Source organism: Clinocottus analis, unplaced genomic scaffold (genome assembly GCF_023055335.1).
Source record: "Clinocottus analis isolate CAN_PGR_092001 unplaced genomic scaffold, fCliAna1.0.p SCAF_19, whole genome shotgun sequence".
Classification (NCBI taxonomy): domain Eukaryota; kingdom Metazoa; phylum Chordata; class Actinopteri; order Perciformes; family Cottidae; genus Clinocottus; species Clinocottus analis.
Window position 1 is genome coordinate 15,108,226 of NW_027175920.1, and position 24,651 is coordinate 15,132,876.

Here is a 24,651-nt window from a genome sequence, read left to right on the forward strand (position 1 = left end):
TTCAGCTGCTCCCTGTGTGTACATTTGTCTCAGCTAGGACTGTAAATCGTGAAGAATCCCCATGAGGAAGCCTTTATTCACCACTGCAGACACAAAGCACCAATCACGCAGTCAAATTCCAGATCAGATGTTGAGATTTGGATCCATGCAATGAGTAAATAAACAAATGCATGCACAGGAGAGTGAGGAAGGCGATGAGATTCTTATTGTTGTAAAAAGAACAAACTGAAATAATAATAATAATAATAATAATAATACATGTACGTCTAGTAACACAGAACCTGCTTGAGGTAAAACATGTGAAAATCAGAGAGTGAATTAAACTTTAACACGCACACTGCAGCGTCTCTGACTCCTTCTTTCACCTGGAACAGAAACCTTGTGCTCTGGCTTTTCGCTCGTCTCCAACCAAAAAGATCCGGCAGTGAAGAAATAGTTTTAGCTGAAGCGCAGAAATAATAACCTGGCCTATGGCTTATCAAAGCGATTAAGAAGCTTATTGATTTTGCAACTTTTACTTTTTTTTTTACAAATTTTAAGAAGGAGGTTACAGGTACAATAATAAAATGATATCATAATACATGTATTCTAATGTGTACAGTTAGGGTTACAAACTCTCTATCCCCTTACACTTGTAATTCTACAAATTAATTAGACAAAACAAAAGACAGAATGTGCAATAAACAAAGTTAAAGATGAACATGTCTGATAGCACTATTATTTTGTGTTTCACATTTTCCACAGATGTTGCAATATTTATCATGAATTTTCAGTTCTAGACAAATAATGTAAGGTGTTTTAATATCGTTATTATTATATTGTGAATGTGTGTATGTGCACGTGTCGTTATAAACAGCACAGGCTTCCTCATATTCTCTACTTTTAGTTTGTGTAAGCTGAATGAATAACTGACGATGTGTCAGCGAGCCACTTGAGGGTGTGGATCACAATAAATGGAACCACAGAAAGGTTACCACATTGTCTCAAACTGCATTTGAGTAAGGCAGCAGGCCTTGACCAACTTACACAATCACTTTCTATTTCCTGTTATTCTTCTCCAAATGGATTGGCCCATTCGGAGTGTGTGGTTGACAATAAGCTCCTTACAAAAGCCCTGACTATGAGTTTCCTTATTACTCCACCAAAAACAAGAAGTAGATCACAAACACACACACACACACACACACACACACACACACACACACACACCTGGACACGCACACGCACGCACACACACGCACACACACACACGGAGCAGCAGGAATTTTGTCAGAGTTGCGGGAACAGATGGTATACAATTGGGGAAAAAGAGGTAGAACTGTAAACATATAAGATGACAGATACATGGATGGAAAATTATAGAAACGTCAATTACCTTAAACCCACACACATACTCACACTCACACACGCACGCACATTCTCTTTCTATCCCTTTATGACCAGACAATAGCATTGATGTTTCGTCTCCCTGACTCTGCTTAAGATTATAAAACAGCAAACAGCGGCAACGGTGTTAACAGTGCAAACAACAGCAACCCTGCTGATAGAGCTAACAGCCCTGCAGGCGACCCGGAGGGTGGTATGGAGGGTACCATGTTTCTGCAACAATGCCACTTGTGTTATTTAATTCCTTCCGCGTGATAATCATGTGTGCACATGTCCCTTTTGAAAGAGGATACATGGATAACAGCACCGAAGGTCTGCTGTGAACTGTCGATCCGCCTATTCTTCTGTCCGAGTGCTCTTCCTCTCCATGCTCCGCCGGCTTCCTGCCAGCTTCCTGCCAGCTTCTTGCCAGCTTCCTGCCAGCTTCCTGTGTCTGTTCGGAGCACGGGCTGCTGTACGAGCACTGACCTCCATTGTAAGTTACCCTCCTCACAAATACCACTGAAGGACATCCTGGAATGGAGACGGTCCACTGCAGAAGCCATGGAGGTTGTCCAGATGTTTTCAGGCAAGCCCAGGGGCCTACTGGACAATGTTTAAAGGCTTAGTTACACATTTTAGGGAAAAACAAGTATGATACAAACCAAATAGAAAACTGCTTCCTGGGTGTGTTTGCCCTATAGCAGCTAAGACTGGAAGAGGGGATATTACGAGAATGATACAGAGAGAGAGATCAGGTGAATCTGCTGCTCGCTTCGACTTTACAGAGCTTTACAGAGCTTTACAGAGCTTTACAGATCTTTATAGAGCTTTATAGAGCTTTGCAGAGCTTTACAGAGCTTTATCGATCTTTATAGATCTATAAAGATGCAATGTCGATTTGTAGATGCAATGTCGATTGGTGACTGGTGCTGATGGACTGTCATTTGAAATCAAAGGCTTTCATAACTTCCTAACTTTTTTACGTAATAAAAGTAAAATAAGTCATAAACTAATCAACTAAACCTTTAAGCTCCGCAGAATGTTTTGCAAATTTTTCTGCAGTTATAGGGTAACTTTGGCATTTTTCAACAATTTCTTTAATCATTTTAGTGACCAAATGAGGGAAACGGTTTAGTTCATTAGTGTCCAACTCGTTTTAGTGAAGGGGCCACATGCTGCCCATTTTGACCTCAAGTGGGCCGGACCAGTAAAATCACAGCATAATAACGCATAATTAACGACAGTGTTTCTCTATGTTTAAATCATTGGTGAAGGTTTTTAGATGACAAACTCTACTTTAAGGTCTTTCAACAATTACCTAGAAACATAAAGAGCAAACATTCAGACATCAGTCCTCTGTTTATCTGCCTGCTCTCATCTGAAGATTCCCTCGTTTTGTGACATGTTTGTGACGCCACTTTCATGACGTGATCCATGTTTAACGACTTCTAACACATTAATATCAGTGCTCACATCCATTGCGAATGTGGATCAATGGTTTGCATGTCTGTCGCATAAGCAGAAGATCAGAGGTTTGAATCCCAGCTCTGCTAATTTTAGTCTGGAAAGTCTATATATATATATATATATATATATATATATATATATATATATATATATATATATATATATGTATATATATATATATATATATATATATATATATATATATATATATATAGACTTTTTTTCTTCTGTTGGACTGGACCCCCTGGCAGGCCGGATCCGGCCCGCGGGCCGTATGTTTGACACCCCTGGTTTAGTTCATCATTTAGACACAAAAACACTTAAAATCCCAAAGCGAGTCTGTCACAGGCGCAGTGTCGTGGTGTATCAGCAGTACTGAGCCTTTACAACTACTGAGGTCTCTTTCTTGTGCACGACTTCACTTTATACTTTGAACTCATTTATTCCACCAGCCCGGATGGACAGCACTAACCGAAGCTGACCTGCAGAGGGAGCCACAGAGAGCTTTTCTTTCACAATTGGATGTGATTTGCAGATTTGTCCCACCAAACTACATGTTTTTGTTTCTCCTGAAATACTTTGCATTTAAAAATAATTTAAATTCAAACATTCAATTTGAAGTTGTTTTTTATGTTATGATAAAAGTACAATCTAGGTAGTTCATATAACTTTCCAATACAATAGGAAATATGTAGAAGAAAACAATAGCATTATACTGTATACTACATTTTAAACTGAAAACAAATGTTTTTTTTTACTCAGTGTACCGGAAAGCAACATTCAGCTCAGCAGTGTGTATCAAGTTGTTATAGTTCAAAATAACATACATATTCATCAATTAAAATAAATTGTGAAAATGTTAAATGGCTTAGAACATAATGGTGGAGGTAAAGGACAGTCCTATGCCATCCCGTCATAAGTTGTTTACTTAACATTTGTTACACAGATTTGGTGCTAAATTGATAATAAATTGATAAAATAGTTTTTTCAAGGAATACCATAAACTAACCCTACCATAAACTGCTCTTTCATATCCAATGATGATGTAGAAGACGTCTAAGCTCGCCAACTATTTTAATCAATTTAGCGGTGTTAAGTGGGTGTTTTCAAATTACATCAATGCCCACTGAAAATATATTGTCAATCGAAACCTTTTAAACCTTTTGAGCCACAAGCCCCGCCGCCACCTCTCCTTCCCACAGAAGCCCTTCAAGTCGTTGTATAAACCCAAAATGAGTTATAATACTTGTGTTATTTTATTGAATTTATTTCAGAATTTATTTGTGAAAAAAAAAATATTTTCAAAAAGAAATCACTCTTACATCTTCATCATAACTATGAACATCCAGCATGATATGAAGAAGATTTCACAAAAATGCCTTCTGTTTTTTTCCAGATGCACGCTCCAAGGCCTAATCAACAAGCTACAGAGTTGTAAGACTCCTCTTTGTAAAGATAACGACCTGAAGAATCTGAAATTGCAAGAAAAAACACAATGAAACTTTTTTTTTAAATTTTAGTCAAAAAACTGTCATTCGGTTCAAAGATTTAAAAATGATAACCTTTATGCCACAACACCATTGGTTTGTGGCATGCTGGGTATTACAATTTGCATAAATTTCTGCTTAAGACGTGTGATGCTTTCAAAGAAAGCTCCTACGACACGGAAGCCTTCGTCGGAAAAAGCTGAAGAAAAAAGCAATCCGGCCACATTTGGATTCTTCAGGTACAAATATACTACACATAAGGATCTATCATACTTTATTCAACTCCTAGAAGCTTATAGGGTTATGAAAAAGTGTCATATTATAGTGTACTTATTAACAATCTAGTGAAACGTTACGACCGCCGCCGGAAATGATGGCTTGTTTTGAAAGGAGCTGCCAGATTTCAGCCTGTCGGATGGAACAGTGGGCTTGGCTTTGACAAAGTTGTTCTGGGTGGACGTCCGTCTCAGTGGAGAGCTCTTGTCAGCAGGACAAAAGGCTCTGATGGGTCTTGGAGTGTCTCTCACAGTGTTGAGTTGACTCAGCCACGTTCACCACTTACACTGGCACACTCACACGCGATCATTGCTCAGCAGACGTAAACCTCTCAGAGGCTTGTCAACGGATTCTGCTGTCTCCATCGAGTGGACAGGAACCAGGAGGAATGTACACAGATACTTTATCAATCCCTCGGTCTAGGCTTCTTTTTCTCCTTCAGACACTGCAAAAAAGCCCAGAACTAGTTCACTTACCGAAAGGAAGTAATTTCTTTCCTTGAGTTAATCCCGAGGTTTCAGGCGAGCGATGCGGTTTGCAGACTGTGAACGTTCCTCGTGCTGGAAGTGTTCGTTGGACATCATGCTTAATGTGTGGAGGTGAATGAATGCCAAATGGACTTGAAAATACAAATGAAGAACCAAATGAATCCTGAAGCTCTCTGTGGAGGGGCAGTCTGAATCACAGTCCCTTCCAGATTTGGGATTATTTGCAGTGCAGTCGCTCTGTCTGCACCGCTGTGGACTCTTCACCTCTGTTTTCTCTGAATGAAAAGGTCAAGATCATCCTGCCACGCAGATTCATCAAGCACGGAGGAGAGGAAGTCAAACAAAGATAATAGTCTTCCCCCCTTGGACTCCAGACTGGGTCTAACAGATTCTTCATCAGATCAAATGTCCAAAGGTTCTTATTGTCCGTGTTAGTGAGCCTGTTCTGAGTGGACAGGTTGGATAGGATAGGGAGATAACTATTGAATCACATACATCACATGTAATCCATGAGCTCTTCTTTGTTGAAGTAAAAGTTCCAATGCCACACACTGTAATAAATACATGTTACAATTTAGAAGCCATGCATTGAAAACATTACTTAGTAATACATTTTATTAGTATGTAAGTATAATTAGCAAAAACACATTTTTTATTGTTTCTCTTACTGATTGACCAAACTATTGAATAACCTAAAATGTATAATTATTATGATATTTTAGTAAATGTGACATTACATTGTTTTAAGACTGGATTTTAGGCAAAAAACAATTAAAATAAAAGACATTTTTCAAATAAATGCAAAGTCACATTGTTGTGTAACAAGATAAAAAAGTCTTATTGTTTCTACAATAATGTTGTCGCATTAAGACAAAACTTTGTCTTAAGGGAAAGGGAAAAGTTGTTGTAAGAGCAATCCGTCTCAAGTGAACTGATCTTAACCTCATCAGCGTGTTTGTGTGTCTGAAAATATGCGTGCACTAATCAAGTCTTTGTTGTGAAATTGTCTCTTTCATTTGGAATGGGGAAGTGAAAATAAGGCAGAGATATACAAACAAACACACTCTCTCTCTCACACACACACACACACACACACACACACACACACACACACACACACACACACACACTCACACACACACACACACACATACACACACATGCAGGGTGTTCAGTAAAGCAGCGCAGCGTACGCCCCGGCAGACAGTGTGTGTGCTCTTAGATAGCTTGTTGTTTTTTTTAACATGAGAACATGTGCTGTTACTGATAGGCAAATCCTCTGAGTACGCACTGACTTCAGACACGACTCGACAGACACAGACACACACACACACACACACATGGAGACAGCGGCATGAGGGAAGAAGAGAGAGAGTGGGAGAGGAAAAATATACACAACCCGAACCCCCAAAGCAGTGGAGAAAACCTAGTTCATGCTTTTGTTACTTTTATAATACATAACTAAGGCCCTTGGTTTTCTCCAGTTGATCCAGAATGCTGCAGCTCGTGTACTAACAAGGACTATAGGAAGAGAGATCATATTACTCATATATTAGCTGCTCTCCATCCACTGGCTTCCTGTAAAATCAAGAATCATATTTAAAATCTGTCTCCTTAAATACAAAGCCTTAACTGGTGATGCACCATCATATCTTAAGGAGCTTTTATTGCCATATTACCCCACTGGAGAGTTGTGTTAATTGAATGCAGTGTTACATATGGTTCGAGGAACCATAAAAACTAAAAAGTAGGTTGGGGGCCAGAGCCTTCAGTTATCAAAACCCCTTTCTGTTGAACCAGCTTCCACTTTCAGTCTGGGGGCCAGACAGTCACCTCATTTAAGAGTAGACTTAAGACTTGCCTCTTTGATAGTGTTTATAGTTATTGCTGGTTCAGGTTAGCCCTGCTCCAGCCCCTAGATATGCTGCTATAGGCCTAGACTGCTGGTGGACATCTTAGGATACACTGAGCTCCTCTTCTCCTCTTCTTTCTCTCCTTCTGGATAATGTTTTGTCTCTTCAATGCGCATCACTAACTCTACTTTGTGTTTTCTCTCCTTTCTATCACATTTCTATATTTATTTTCTGATACCATTACTGATTTTATTATGTGTGTTGCTGTTTTTATTAGTATTCATAATTTTCCATCTATTATTCTGCCTACTACTACTCATTATATGAATAATTTCTGTCATATTCATGTCATGTGCTGTAACTGTTACGTTGTTCATTCTGGTCACATGACATCGACTGTTTCTGTCCATCCGGGGAGAGGGATCCTCCTCTGTGGCTCTCCTGAAGGTTTCTTCCTTTTTACCTTTTCTTGATCTGATTTGAGGTCCTGGAACAGATGATGTCATACGTGCAGATTGTGAAGCACTTCGAGCAGATTTGTGATCTGCACAGACAGATGAAACCATGCCGCACAGGAGTTAGCTCTTGGTTCTTTACCTTCAATATATATGATCTGTTACTGGCAGGGTCTTTGTTAGTGAAACTACTCTATAACACCAAATCGCTTACTTTATTATAAGATACTTTTTCATGCTTGACTGATGGATTCATGTTATCTAGAGAAAAAGTCCTTTTCAATAAAGTGACTCCATATCTTGTGTCGTACACCACCAAACAGGAGTTTAGTACTTTTACGTACCAGGTGGTGAAACTTTGAACTGAGCAGTCTCCATCTCTATTCAGCCCATGTCAAATCTTCCACAAGACGGTAAATAGGTAGATTTTCCATTTTAAATCTGCTTTTCAGTCAAAGACAAATTTGTACTTCCTCTTTATCCCTTCAGTTCTTTGCTTTCTCTCCACCTCCTCTTTTCCTTCGCTCAATGTGATGCAGTCCTCGACAAAGTGGGACTGGGAGGAAGTGATAAAACAGCATATCCTGTTACCCTCATTGTCTCAGATAACCCTTTTCATGGATAACAAGAATGCAACAAGTCCATGGAGAGCTTGTTTTTTGACTCACTTGACTTACTGTAAACGGATCAACCTGAGTTCAAATGTTTTAAAGAGAAACAACAACGATAAGTAACCGAAAATAAATAATACCCGCTGGTGACACTTTGTAAAAATGTTAATCTTGTGAATCATCATTTAAGACGCTATTAAGCTAACGGAACGCCACATGCTGGGTACAGATAGATCAGCAGACGACTCCGGAAAGACCACAGACTGTACATTTATAGAAACAAAGCTTGGTGCACGGACACTGCTTCAATCAAGAGTCACTGCTCTGCTAACCTGGAATATCTCATGGTTTAGTGTAGACCTTTTTATCTGCCCAGAGAGTTCACATCTGGTATTGTGACTGCAGCATATATCCCCCTGGATGCTAATGCTACGCTTGCAATGAAAGCACTGCATGCTGCCATTAGCAAACTACAGACTAAACACCCAGGGGCAGCCTTTATTGTTGCGGGTGACTTCAACTATTCCAACCTGAAGTATGTTCTTCCCGAATTTTATCAACATGTCTTCTGCCCCACTAGAGGAGACAAAACCCTGGACCATGTTTACACCAATGTGGCTGAGGCCTACAAGGCCATTCCCCTCCCCTACCTGGGATAGTCGGACCATCTCTCTTTGTTCCTACTCCCCAAGTACACACCACTCATCAAACGTAAGAAACCAGCAGTGAGAACAGTCAAAGTGTCGCCAGAAGAAGCAAAGTCTACACTACAGCACCGGTTTCAACACACAGATTGGAGTATGTTTGCCATTCAGACCACCCCGGACTCCCACATGGACATATACAGTCGTCCCTCGCTACAACGCGGTTCACCTTTCGCGGACACTGTTTCGCGGATTTAATTTTTTTTTTGCTTTTTTTTTTTTACAGCTACAGTATGAACGCACATTGTGTTCGGCGCCCTGATTAGCGAAGGGACTGTACTGCACACCTTTGTCAATCAATCTCCTCCGTGCAGTGTCTCCTGTACAGTACAGAATACGTTCGGTACAGAATACGTTCGGCTAAAAAGACAGCAGAGCGGCGCTAGCGGAGCGGCGCTAGCGGAGCGGCGCTAGCGGAGCGGCGCTAGCGGCGCTAGCGGAGCAGCACCAGGACAAAGAGGCACGGTCAGAGGACCTCGTAGATTGATCATCAAAATGAAATTTCTTAAAATTGTTTGGGCTTATTTTATTTAATCCGCTAAAGTTTGAACTTTGAGAGTGTTTAAATAAAAGACAAATGTGAGAAAATGTTAATGCCTGTCTGAGAAAAGTGTATAAAAGTGTGTGGTTAGGGGTTTTACGGCCTTAAAACATGTATAATAATGGTAAAAAATTAAGCTGATTACTTCGCAGATTTTGTCTAATGCGGGTTATTTTTAGAACGTACCCCCCCCCCCCCTCCCCCCCCCCCCCCCCCCCCCCCGATAAATGACGGACCATTGTATACTCTTTTGCCTCCTCTGTTCTATACTACATCAGCACCAATATCAATAATGTCACCTTTCTCAAAGACATTACAATGTTCCGAAATCAGAAGCTGTGGATGAGGAGAGAGCTCCGCCTCCTACTGAAGGCACGCGACACTGCCTGCAGATCAGGTGAAGCGCAAGCCCACAGCGCATCCAGAGCCAACCTAAAGAGGGGCATCAAGAGGGCCAAGCACAACCACAAGCTAAAGACTGAGGAGTACTTTAACAACAACTTCTACCCCCAACGCAAGACATCCAGGCCTTTAATGATTACCCTCCAATATCACCCTCCAATGTCACCCTCCTAACCAGTGACGCCTCCCTTCCTGATGAGCTTAACAACTTTTATGCCCGCTTCGACAGGGACAACCAGGAGGTGGAGATCATCAAGACTTTGCCACCCTGCAGACCACAAGCCCCTTACCCCTCTCCCCCATCGACTGCGCGAAGCAGGATCAATGCACGTAAGTCTGCTGGCCCTGATGGCATCGCCGGCGGTGTGCCCAAGGCCTGTGCTGGGCAGCTGACTGGGGTCCTGATCTTCAACCTGTCACACCTGGCCCAAGCAGCCGTACCCACATGCTTTAAACACACCTCAATCATGCCAGTGCCAAAGCACTCCACTGCAGTGAGCCTAAATGACTTCCGCCTTTTTGTACTTACACCCATAATCATGAAGTGCCTCGAAAGGGCTGGTCCTGGCACATCTAAAAACCTGCCTACCACCCACACTGGACCCCCTCCAACAGTACCGTCCTCACCCAACAACTGTTCATCGATTTCAGTTGAGCATTTAACACCATCATCCCCTCCAAACTAAATACCAAACTAGGTGAGCTTAGCATCGACACCCCCCTCTGCAGCTGGATACTGGATTTCTTACAGCAGACCCCAGTATGTTAGGTTAGTCAATCACACCTCCTCGACCATCACCCTGAACACTGGCATTCCACTGGCGTGTGCTGAGTCCTCTCCTCTACTCCCTGTTCACCTATGACTATGCCTGTACATGGTTTGAATACCATTATCAAGTTTGCAGACAACACAATAGTGGTGGGCCTCCTCAACAACAACAATTAGTCAGAGTCGGCCTAGAGGGAGGAGGTCCAGCACCTGGCAGCGAGGTGCGCCAACAACAACCTGACACTATACAGCAAGAAGACCAAAGAGCTTATTGTGGACTTCAGGAAGACAAAGTGCTGCACACACTCCCGCATCCATACCAATGGAACGGAGGTTGAGTGTGTCTCCAGCTTCAAGTTTCTGGGTGTCCACGTCTCAGAGGACCTCTCTTGGACCCTTGACACGTCAACCCTAGTCAAGAAGGCATACTAGCATCTCTTCTTCCTGAGGAGACAGAAAAAGATCCACATGTCTCCTCTGATCCTGGTCCCCAGGACCAGGAACTTCTCCCACTGCACCATCGAGAGCATTCTTACAAACTGCATCACAGTTTGATACGGCAACTCCTCTGTCTCAGACAGGAAAGGTCTGCAGAGGGTGGTGAAAACGGCCCAACGCATCACCGATACTCCACTCCTGTCATTGACATCATACACCTTGAGCGCTGCCTGCAGAGAGTGCACAGCATCGTCAAGGACCCCAGTGCCCCCAGCCACAGACTGTCTGCCGACCTCTTAACAACTGTGTTTTTCCAACTTTTCCCCACAAAATATTGAAAACACAAGCAGTCCTATTCTGGGGATTTTTTTCCTGATCCGATATGAGGTCCTGGGACAGGGATGTCGTATGAGTATGAGATTGTAAAGCACTCCGAGGATAAATTGTAATTTGTGATTCTGGGCTTCACAAAATGAACTGAATTTAATGGAATCGTTATATGCTAAAGTTAGCTGTAACCTTCTCTTTCTCCGTCCAACATCCTCCTTCACTGAGAACATCGCCCAGCACCTCGCCCCCAGCATTCCTTCATCTATTAATGTCCTTTCCTGTCTCTGTGGCCATCACTGTTTTCACAGTCCTTTGCCGGAAACCAAACAAATTAACACCGCATTGTTCTGGCCAGTCACATTATAGCTGGAAACATCAGCGCAACAATAGTTTCCTGAACCACACATTAATAAGCAAAGGCCAGTGCTGATGCCTGTGTGTGTGTGTGTGTGTGTGTGTGTGTGTGTGTGTGTGTGTGTGTGTGTGTGTGTGTGTGTGTGTGTGTGTGTGTGTGTGTTCTGCTTCTTCCTTTAAATTCCACACCCTGTCTTTGGCTTTTCATTCCCTTCTGCTAATCCTCCTTGGAATATTTTTTTTACTGTGTGCTTCTGACAAGTATATACATAGAATCAGTAACACACAAATGCAGTCAAAAGCTGGGAATCAGAGTGTGGGGTCAGCAAATGATTTGCCACTTGCAATTTTTGCACCAAAATGTCTTTTAAAAACTTACTAATGCCCAGCAGCTTTTGTTGATTTAATTCAAAGTGCAAAACATCTGTTTACAAATATTAAGAGTGACTATTGTTCATATATTATACATACATACTATTTTCTGCTGTAAAATACACAATCAGTTGTCTTTGGATGTGTTGCTGGATCTAATTGGACAAATTTGGTCCGGTGACTTTCATGAGAACCTGAATTAAAGCAAATTGTGTCTCCTCTTCTTGGACACATAGCCAAGTGTGTCGAGTTGTACGAATCCCCAAGAATGCTGCTGGGTATTTCATACATTGGTGACAAGACCCTGAAGCCAGCCAGAAGTCTGTCTCCTCATCTGTGAATACACAGAGCATGTTGTACATGTACACATGTAACATACTGTGTGAGATGCATAATTGTAATTATGTATCTTATAGAGACAAGCTGAGTGTTGATGATGAATGTGTTATTTTTTGTAAGCATTTTTTGTAAAGAATAAAAATAATATATTAATAATTGTCGTACATCCACTTTCAATGAATACAAATAGACTGTATAATATATATATATATATATATATATATATATATATATATATATATATATATATATATATATATATATATATATATATACATGCACATATATATCTATATAATGTAATGTAATATATATTTATTTCTTATATTTTTCTGCTGCACTTTGAACTGTTCTTTATCATAAGAGTGCATCTCTGGAGGCTATTATACATTTTGTTATTTTTGTTTAATTGACAAAACAATAATTATAAAAAGTATTTCACAAGGACAGTTCAAAGCTACGGAACAAAGACACAAATGAAGGTGTTGTTCTTGCCATTGTTGATAAAATAATAATGTGTGATTGTTTTTTACAACCAGTCTATCCCCTTAACACTTGTGAATAGTTTTTAATGACTACATGTTAATCCATTGCCTTGCACATCCAACCCGGAAGCATGTGCTGTGTGCAAAGCTTTCTCTCTCTTTATCAGAGACCAAAAGAATAACAGAGAAAGTAGACAAAAAGGAAGAAGCAGTAACGACTACCTCCATGACGTCCAGTTCTCTTGACCAATGGGAGAGCAGAGCAGGGCCGTCAAGCGTGAGCAGGAAAATGAATGAGTAAAACATTATTCAGCTGCTTGTCAAGGCCCATATGTCAGTAAGAGGAGTAGCTCCCTGAAACATTATCTCCCATTGATCTGGGATTATCACCATATCATTGAATCCAAACTCACACACACACACACACACACACACACACACACACACACACACACACACACACACACAGCCTGCCCAACACATTGCTGTGGACTGAGGCCCTTTTACAAGGGGGGCTGCTGTTGACACAGGTAGTAAAAATCAATGGTGTGGGATGGGAACAACAGCACAAGCATGTCATAAAAGGACCGGCAGCCGATCAATAAAAGCTTATAACTGGATCATTTAGGTCTGTTTGTCTCTATGAGAGGACGATAAGAGCTGCGTTACAACACTGTAAAAAACAGAAACTGTGTTTATCTGACCAGCACACATACCGCTGCACGTACATGCACAGTGACGACAGACGTTACTCTGATATGAACCGGCAATGCATTTCAAACAGATGTGAATTGCATCATCTCGTTTCCAAAGGCTCCATAGACGTATGCGAGTCAACCGGACCTAAAAAGGAATGTTGGGCTGATTAGCATTTTATGCTATGCTAACCTCCTGTGAAAGGAGCGAGCTAATAACAGACTGATGATTATATTTCAGCTGTATTTAGTTAACTTTGGTGGCACGGGGGTTACATTATTTGATTTCATCATGTCATTTCTTTACATACCACATTAAATAATGTGAATTCATGTCAAACCTTAATTGCTGATCATGTTACGAAATATAGTATAGTCTACATTTGGGCTGTGTGTTTGATACGAGTGTGTCCTTAACACATCACTTTTTAAAGTGTAACTGCTGTAATCAGTGCTGGTAATAGAAGAGTGTCACTGTACAACAAAGACAGGGGCCAGGCTGATAAGACTTTTGATCTATTTCCTCTGACATTCTATACCTCCACTCAGACATTACAATCCTGACTTTCTGTGTGCAGGGAGGCCGAGAGAGATTGATGTTTCTAGCTTGTGACTTACTCTGCAAATAACAGCTTATCAAAATGATGGCAACAGATATGTCGCACACTAGAACCATTTGTGTTGAAATCTAACATTGACCTGATGAAGCCAGAAGGTGAACATTTGTAAACCAACCCAGTCGCTCAATAAATGTTATTGTATGTTTCTCACAGGATACATTGAGAGTAATAGTTTCCCAATTTAGAAATAAGTTTCATGAATATGTTACCAGAGAGTATGTTTCCTTTTAGCCTCTTACCATGCTTGTAGAAACACACATTTGGCCCGATTTGTTTATTCAGGCCACAAAACATATTGGTTGAGGTTAGAAAAAATTACGTACGAGTACTAAATAACCGCCCTTTAACAGACTTTCTTACATAACGTAACAACATTTACATTTTGTGTCACACTTGACCCTAACAGCTGTCTCCCAGTTGAAGGTGTTTTGTTGATGTTCCGTAGTGGACTTTCTCATCAATATGCCACCTAACTTTCAATAATGCCCACTCAATATATAACGTACAACAGTATCCAGTACATTGTTTCCTGGTGACTGTGCTGTGGAAACATACAGCCTCAACATGACTAAACCACAGGAAGGAAAATGAGGCGAATTTCCTTTAAAAAAACACGACGTGGCGAGTGATAAATAATTCTCCTCAGTCCTGCCTGTTTTTTCTTTTTGTTCTGTGCGTGGAACGTTTTCTTGCCTTTAAACTCTGTAGAAACGTTTAGCGAACAGGCAACTTTTAATGTTTACAGGTCACAGGTGACAAATCCCACTCACAGTGCCTTTAAAGTGGACATGGTTGAGATCATGCAGTATTAAGGGGTTCCTTTAAACTATTTTAAAAGCCTTGCTTTTATTATCTTATCACAACGGAAAATCCAACAAAACTACTTCCCACTAGCCACCCACCTTACTTCAGGAGATATCCTTTTACATTGTTCCTAAAATGTCACTTGTGCCCTAATAGCATCTTAATTCAGTCGGATGTTCGTAACATTTGGCCAGAACTATTTATTATCAGTGTGTGTGCTCTTCCAGGGCGGCTTGTTTGAGCAGCTAATCGTTCAGATGGACTCTATCTAAATTGGATGGTGAGGCAGAAAATCCTGAACTCTTTTAACTAGCATGTTAATACTTTTAAAACCTCCATATCTTCCATTTGGATATGGCCTAATTGAAAAGCAAATAGTACACTTGAGTGCACCCATGAATCGGTGAGTGATATCTCCTTAGCTGCCGGAGGAATGAATCTCTTCTGCCGGGCCCCTCGCCCCCGCTTCTGTTTTCCATTGCTTCAAATGGCCTCCCTCGCGCATTATCTATTGGATTATTGTTTTGGGGATTAATGTCTCGATGCGGCTGCTTTTCACTCACACAGTAAGTGGTTTCTGGGACAACTCCAGGCCTCAGTGTTGACTCACCAGATGGGACGCTGAACAAAGACAGCCTGATGCACTCCACGCTCAAGGTGAATGTGGAGAGGATTTTTTTCAAAATGAGAAATTGATAAAGAAAAAGAAAAGGGGATGATCATCTGAAACTGATGATGATAGTATTAAAATTATAAAATAATAGGACTTCATTAATTGAGCGTTAATTTGACTTATTAAATCAACAATGGGGTTACTTTTTGCAGTATTTTTTACAAAATAGGTTTTGACTGAAATCATGAGATGTAAACATGTTCTGTAAATGTATAGACTGCAGTATTTATTGTTTACTCAGCATTAACAATAATAATGATCTCACTAGAAATTGCTTCTTTATGAACAGGAGTCAGTGATCCAAAATGAGCGATGGACACTTATTCCAAACAGCTGAGTGTCCTCTACGTGGCTCCACTTCATCCACATGGGTCTTGCGAGGCCGGTGGACCCCCTGTGGCAGTATTGGCCGGCCTTGGAGTGTGTATAGAGTATGACAAGAGGTTTTCCACGTGCTACGGCCCTGCTGACGTGAACATTACTGTTTTCTACTCTGGTTTCACTTCTTTGTTTTGAGCCAATGTCTGCAAGGTCTCATTGGAAAGTCTGTCCACTCAGCTCGGCTGCTACGTAGAGGTCAACTTCACCGGCTCGCTCATGTCTCTGAGGAGGAGTCAACCATCGTTACACATGGGCGTCAGATTACAGCCCCGAATCTGCCAACTTTGTGCCATCTCCCCTCGTTCTGTCTGACTGGACCGGCGATGGAGCAAATTTTCTACTGGGGAAATTTTGCTGTGTATGTCTGCCATAACGTTGTCATAGAGGGCTATTATGCAATGCGTTAAAGAAGTATTAAATTCAGAGCATTGAAGAACACATTGTCTTGTTAATGTCGGGGATCATTTATTAGGGCAATCTGGGTTAATGTGGCATGAATTCAATTGGATAACATTTGTCAGCTGAAATTCATTCTGTGAACTACCTCTAGCAGATTATAACCAAAAAAAGCATTTGTTGTGCTGGTTGTGGACCGATGAAGACAGTTTAGGATGTAGGCCGTACAGGAGGATTTATTTTTTCTTGGCAACTATCATATTTTACCCAATTGATGGACAGACTTTTAGGCATTCTATGATCTCTTGAGAAATAGTGCATACAGCTGCCGTAAAAGGGGAACACAAACCCTTTGGTTTAAGCTGAGCCTTCAATCCTCACTGATAGAAGTGCAATACTAAATCACACAAGTGCGGCTTCAAAGGACGCCCATAAAGAGTGTGTAAGTGGGTGAAGTGATAGTCGCTTTACTAAAAGAACTATGGTTTGCGGGGATGCACAACACCACTTATTTTACAAAGAAGTACAAGTACTTACATTTGAGTACTCGCCTATACAGAATATGAGTACTTAATAATACCATTAGGGTTCTAATATAACTTTGAAAAACACCTTTATTATCAACATATCTTCCTCACTTTCTTACTGTAACCAATTACACATCCAACATGATGCTGTTGCTGACATCTTAACAATTAACATTGTGTTTATTTCTGATTAAAAAAAACAAAAACAAAGCTTTGCAGTCAGGATGTTGAACAGTTGGGGAAAAAAAAAACATTATTAATCCAAGCAGGCACAGGAAGCAGGCGGCAACCTCCGGTTCTGCCTGTTGGTGCAAATGTGGTACTGTGGTTCAGAGATGTATAGAAGTCTATATAAATGACTCTTGATGTATTCCCTCAGTAAACATTGTAAACATAAATGTATGTCTCAATCTCTAGTTTCAAGTCTTCTTCAATACAGCGTGATGTTAATTTAGTAAATGATGCTCATTTAGAGTCAAACAGACCATGAAGCAGGGGACGCTTGAGGGCGGGCTTACTGTGAGTCTGGTAGCTGCAGCGACCTGCACATCCGTGCAGGTCGCTGCAGCTACCAGACTCGTATTTCGCGTTTCTACGTCTCTCATCTGCACTCCAAATTTAGTAACTTGGCAAAAAAACAAAAACATGGTGACGGTCATTTGAGCTTCAGCCTGTATAACTTTTCCTGTGTCTCTTCTCGAACTCTTCCTCCCAAAGCCGAGCAGAAAGGCTGCATGATGAAACCCGTTTGGATGCACCATGAAGTACAGACGCCTGCTATCCTGAGATAAAGAAACATGATGAGACATTTAATCTTAAGAAAACAATGATTGTTTTTTTGAGACAATGTTGGTATTGACCAATTAACTCAGGATAACAGGCTTGAAAAGAGTAAATAGGAGCTTCTTTTGTCACGTTGAGAACTTAAAGTGACAATGATGAAAAAGCTGTTATGTTGAGATGATTAGATTATGAAGATGTGGGAGGGAGCAGTTAAGAAAGCCCAAAACAGTCAAAGCCATTCATAGTAAGCAATAAAACACATGATCTAAAAGCTTAAAAGTATGTATGAATATTTAATATTTACTGAATTTAGTGGCAGTTCACTCTTGGGTATGTATGCCTTGCAACTGGGTCACAAGGAGATTTGCTTTGAGTTCAATAACCATAAACTCAAAACAACACAAAGCAATGCACTTCACTACAACTGTAGTTTGCCTATGAAAAGCATAACAAATACAACATTGACGACATTGACAACATAGAAAAATAAAAAACTGGGCCCTTCAACACATTTAAAGAAGCTTGGTTTGGTGTTTAAAGTAAACTTTAGAGTTCAGATCAGATAGAGGTCTGAAGTGCAATATAAGTACATAAAATAGGTCAGCAGGATTGAAAGATGAATCATACTAAACTAACTGAGGAATTAAAGTAAAAAAAGGAAACTATTATATTACAATATTATTTAAATAATCATCTTAAATTGAACTTCATGACTGTATTTTGTGAGGAGTCTTGTGTTAGTAACCTGAGGAGCTCTGGTTGCTCTAGTGAGAGACGTAGAGACGCAAAATACTAGTCTGGTAGCTGCAGCGACCTGTCAATCACAGTAAGCCCGCCCTAAAGCGTCTCCTGCTGAGCATCACTTACTAAATGAACATCATGCTGTACTGAAGAAGACTTGAAACTAGAGATTGAGACTTAAACTCACGTTTACAATGTTTACTGAGGGAATACATCAAGAGAGAAGTAGAGTCACTTATATAGGCTTCTATACAACCAGAGGAGTCGCCTACTGGTGGCCAGGTACAACAGGCAGAACCGGAGGTTGCCACCTGCTTCCTGTGCCTGCTTGGATTAATATATTTTTTTTTCCAACTGTTAAACATCCTGACTGCAAAGCTCTGTTTTTTTAAATTCAGAAATAAACACAATGTTAAACGTTAAGAAGTGGAGCATCGGAGATGCTGCAGGTTTGAGTTGAGTATGTTTGACATGAGACAGTGTTAAGGAGTCATGCTCCTTAATGCAACCATATGATAAGGAATCACACTACATATTTCTATGAATTATGAAGTAGTCATACCGAATATGTACTGTAAGGATATAAGGAATCCTACTGCAGTGATGCTACATGTCAGGAGTGTAGCAGTAACGTAAAAAGTAAACTAGTGATGTAAAAACTATTCATGGTCACAACTAATCAATTCTTTAATGGTTTCCCTCAGAATTCAGAAGTCCTACCAAGAATGAGGACTGCAGCGTTACATACTTGCATGTCTTCTTCCGATGTAACACTCATTCATCTATATTGTCCCTGTTGAATCAACAAACAAATAATAAATAAATAAAACAAAACAGAGATTATTGGACAGATGAACAATCTGTGACGTGCTGAATGCAGTGGATGTAGTAAATACACACGTGTAAAAATGTACAAAACGTGACGCTGATGGACACAGATCAATTCCCTGGTACAAGTAGCACGCTGTCCTCACGGCGGGTTAATGGGAGAGGAAGCGCACTCTTTCCCTCATGGTACACCTACAAACATACATTTGTCATCATTACAGGTCTTCAAAAGCTGTTTGGGCTTTTGTGGCACCCAGCAGAGCACATGGGGCTCTGTTTGTTCTCTTTCGACACAAATCAGTACATGGCCAATTTAACTCCTAGTTCCTCTGCTCTGAGAGGCGGAGACATGACTAAATGGTCCCAGGCTGCAATAAGAACTCCTGACCTACGGCGTTAATAGCTGGGTCCTTTGCGCACGTGTGTGTGTGTGTGTGTGTGTGTGTGTGTGTGTGTGTGTGTGTGTGTGTGTGTGTGTGTGTGTGTGTGTGTGTGTGCCCTTGTTAAAAAAATATCTGTCACTTTATGGGGATTTGTTTTGCTTTTGGAGACAAAAAACTGGTCCAAACAACCATTCACTAATTCGGACTTGGTTTATGCTTAAGACCAGTTAAGACCAGTTAAGACCAGTTAAAACCAGTTAAGACCAGTTAAGATGTGGTTCAGAGTCTGTCTCTGAAGATGCTGCTGAAACTGTTTCTTGTTTGGGAAGAGGATCATGTCCAAATTAAGTCACCATCCATTTGTGTTAAAGTTCAAAACAAGTAGGTCAATTAAATAATGTCTGAGGTCATTACGTTCATGACTTGACACACACTTCATACTTCTGTCGACTAATACAATGTGCTTTGGCTGCACACCTTCTCCGGTCACAGAAAATAGACTTTTCCGATTAGTTTGACATGTTATAGGATGAAGCTATGCTCCTTTACACTCAGTTCACTTATTTTAGGAGTGTCAAGTCAAGGAAATGCCTTTTGGTATTCATTTTTTTATTTGCAGGTTACACAGTCTGATGATCAAGGGCAGAAACCGTGTTGTTTATCTGTTCCAGCTTCATTAAAGTCAAACATGTTGTGAGTTGTATTTGTCACCAACAAATCATAACAAAATAAATGAGCATATTGAATAACTGAGCGCATCAGAGCAAGTGGATTCTCATTGCTGCCTTCCTGACACATCACTGTGCTCTATACTGCTTGTAAAAGTAACCATTTAATGTTCTTTATTGTTTTAGCTTTTTCATTATCTCCACCAGGAGATTATGTTTTTGATTTTCTGTGTGTGTGTGCATCCGTGTATCAGTCGGTCCACAGCTAATCTTGCATTCTGCAAGACCCATCAGCGTCATATGCTTTGTGCTCATTTACTTTCAGGGATATCAGGTGGTTGCATTGATTCAAACTTTTTGAAAGCATACTGTATTGACAACATAATATATATATATATATATATATATATATATATATATATATATATATATATATCGATTATGAATTTTTCCTCTCTTATGCAGCGTTCACACCAAAAGCATTGCAAATTTTTGCAACATTTCTGCCATCTACCATTGAAACACCACTAATTCTGCTTCATACTTGTCGAGGAAGTCCCACAAATGTTGAAACATCAAACGTGAAGGCAGCTGCACTGCTGGAAATATTTCTGTTGCAAGTGAAAAACCTGATCTTATGCAAGTGTCATGGGGGAATTGTTTGTATTAATATAGTGAAACACGACAGCGCCATGTTTTTTGTTGTTGTTGTTGCGCTTTCTCTGTTCCAATTGATTCTGTGTGTTCTGACCAACAGCAAACACTTCCTTGATGTGAGATGGATCTTTGACATCATTGCAACACACTTTCAACTTTCTCCACTAACAGTAAACAACACTTATATCCGTTAAAATGAAACTGAACTAGTTGCACGTTTACACTGCTTATAATCATGTCAACTGTTTATGTCATCTTCTTTTTCCTTTCTACTTTTGAATCAGCATACATCTCTGAATACAATGCTGGAATGAACAATATATTTTCCATTATGTTTTGCCATTCTGATATTCTGATATTGGTGTTTCTCAATGGCTGGCTGTGTTTCCTCTTCTCCCTCTCTTCCCCTCCCCTCTCTGCCTTCTTCACTCCCGTGTCTCTGTGGCTGCTGGCGACACTAGTATCGATGTAAACAGTGTTTTCTCTCATTAATTTATCAGTTCAGTGGAGGGTGGGGGATGGGGGGGGGGTCTCAGCATGGGGAGATAATGGCTTCCATTTGGCCAAGGTCAACAGTCAACACATTCCACAGTCGTTCAAATATAACCACACATTAACTTGTTACCACCAGTACCACAAGGGAACACACACATGCACTCACAGACACACACCGCTAATAGATTGTTAGTGAGTGGTGATACTGTCCTGCCAGTTTATAGCGGTTTCATCCTATTAAAGAGGTGATACAAAGTCTCTGATCCCTGCTCAGAATATCCGCTCAATATCAGAAAGGCTAACTTATGATAACAGCTACAGACAAATGAAGTACTTTGTCCCACCGGATGACACCTCATGTCGCCATCGGTTTGTAAGCCAAATGGTTTAATAGTGAAGACATTTATTGGCTCAGTGTTTCAGGGCTTTGATTAGGTTCCAATGATTGGGTTAGGTTCACTTTCACTTCATTTATATCAATATCAATATCAATATCAATATCAATATATATATATATTTAAATAACACCGTGGGTGAGTCAACGTGGTGTGCATTTTTAAAACATATTATAGTGATTAAAAAAGTGGCTTTTATTTTTATATTTCTCAGAGCCATAAAGATTCATCTTTTCCAAGTCAGAGGTAGGGACAAAAAATATAGATATCGATAACAGGATGGTGGAGGGAGGGGGGGGTGTATGTGTGTGTGTGTGTGTGTGTGTGTGTGTGTGTGTGTGTGTGTGTGTGTGAGGTTATTTTACCTCTCTTGTGGAACAATAAGTCTGATGATACAGTCACAGGGGCTGGTTAGAATCATGTCATGAGGGCCAGGTCAAGTCAATTACATGTCCTCAAAAGTCCTGAAAATGTAACTGAAAATATCCTAAAGCAATGAAACGTGCCTGTTTGTGTGTGTGCGTGCGTGTGTATGTTAGTGTGTGTGTGTGTGTGTGTGTGTGTGTGTGTGTGTGTGTGTGTGTGTGTGTGTGTGTGTGTGTGTGTGTGTGTGTGTGTGTGTGTGTGTGTGTTAATTGAACAGATCAGACAGGTACTTTGGAATCAAACAGCTATCTTCTGAACATTTCACCCACCAACTGTGTGGGCTATTTCTCCAAATGTTGACTTTAAGTGAACCATTACACAATACAGAGGCTGAGATCAATGTGCATACTGTTGGTTTTGGAAAAGTCTCGTATGTGTGCGGCCATTGAACCTCAGTAAAATAACAAAAACAAACCTATAACACAAAGAGCTTTAATCCTAAAAAGACAGCATTATTTATTTTGTAATTTTTCCAAATTGAGCCTCCAATTCTGTTTTCAGCTATCAGCCTCCACAGCTGATCACATGTTGTATTGAGAAGTACTGTGAGCGTATTGTATGAACAATCAGCCGTGGTATCTTTGTGCGATCCCTGCTGTTCTGAGGCTTCACTCAATCATTAACCTTATCTACTTACTGAAAAACTCCCACAGTGTTTGCATGAGAACTCAATGATAAGCTATTTGAAGTTGAATGTGCTGATGGGAAGACCATTGACATGCACTAAACTGTTTGCTAATCTGTGGCTGCCTTTGATTCCTCGGGGAAACAGCAGAACGAGGAGCGACAACATGGGTTCGTTGGCCCTGTCTGTGTGTTACTCTCCAACAACAATGGTGTCCACTCATGTGTTCACTTCGTCCCATGGGAAGCTGTGGAGCATCTTCACCAGAGCACATGAGGTGGTTCTTATCACAGATGTATGGCTCTTGGTCACTGCGTGTATATAAAAAGTGCTACCTCATATACGAGCAAATATACGAGCAAATATACGAGCAAAAGAAGTTTGTAAAAACATCAGAAGAAAAGGACTGAAGGAATCAAAAGCATAAAAGGCCCTTTTTTCAGAGGAAGGTATTATGTATATATATTCCTGGTGGCGTATTATACTGACACATTAATGTGCAATCAGCATGAAATAAACTGATATTCTATTATGTAGTGAAGCCAAATATCTTTAGGATTCATTTCTAAAGGGAAAGTTATCAGTCCCGATATGAAACCTGCTTGCTTTAGATAATCTAATGGACACACAGTGGACATTATGTCTATTAATTAGTCTGCTAGACAAATCTATAACCTAAACAGAAGAATTGGATTAAGTTTGGACAGGAAGCTCAAGCTCATCCCATTTAGAACAAAGTCAACATTATACTTTGATTTGACCTGACAAAGTGTGTCCTTAAGAAATGTTTTTAAATACATGCGTTTCATTCGTTGTATTCATTTGTGTAACATGTTTGGTTTAGTGACGACACCCTCACTCCATATAATGCATTATAAGTGTATACTTTTAATCTATAGTACATATGTATAAGTATTTACCAGTTGTACGCAAAGGTAAATATTCACCATGCTTTCCAACAATAATTATAACACATTATCCAGCATTTTTTAATCTCTTAATGTATGTCATTATTTTTTAAAGAATCAAAATAATTCTCAGATGTAATATATTATAATATTGATTTATAATGCATTAAAATCTGTTAAAATGCATTACAACGAGATTATAAATTACATTAAGTGTTTGTTTGGTCTAAGTGAAATAAATCTAGAACATCACACCAAACAGATCCATTATTTTTACTTGAGCAGATGATTCATCACATTATCATAATTAACATTGTAGTGAATTATAAAAAATATGGTCATGCATTACAACCATAGCTAATCAGTGACTGAGCAGCAATTAGAAAGTATTATGAAACTTGAGTGTTAAAATGCTTTACAATGTGTTATGAATATTCATATCAATAATTATTACTACGCTTAGAACTTAAATTACAGATAGTGTAGTGTTTATAATGTATTATTGAAGTGGTGTGTACTGTTTATGAAACGGTGTTACATAATAAAAGCAATGCTTACATTTAGTAATACCTCCCTTTTTTATAACTTCTCCTCATTCTTCATTATTTAAATGAATTTGACTGAGTTTGATACCAATTCAGGTTTTTTATACATGTAATCTTATTACTATTCTCTTCAGGTTCGTTTTCACTCAAAAAATAAGAAACAACAAATCACAGCCAATTCTATCTGAGCTCCATCCGAAAGTGACACATATTATTCATACCATAAAAAAGGTTTATTAGATATCATCACTCGACAAAACTGAATTTGCGCTACATTGATTATTTATTGTGATATCACATTTTAAGGCAACGTTTTAACATACGAGCGTTCATCATCCCAGACGACAAACAAACACACACAC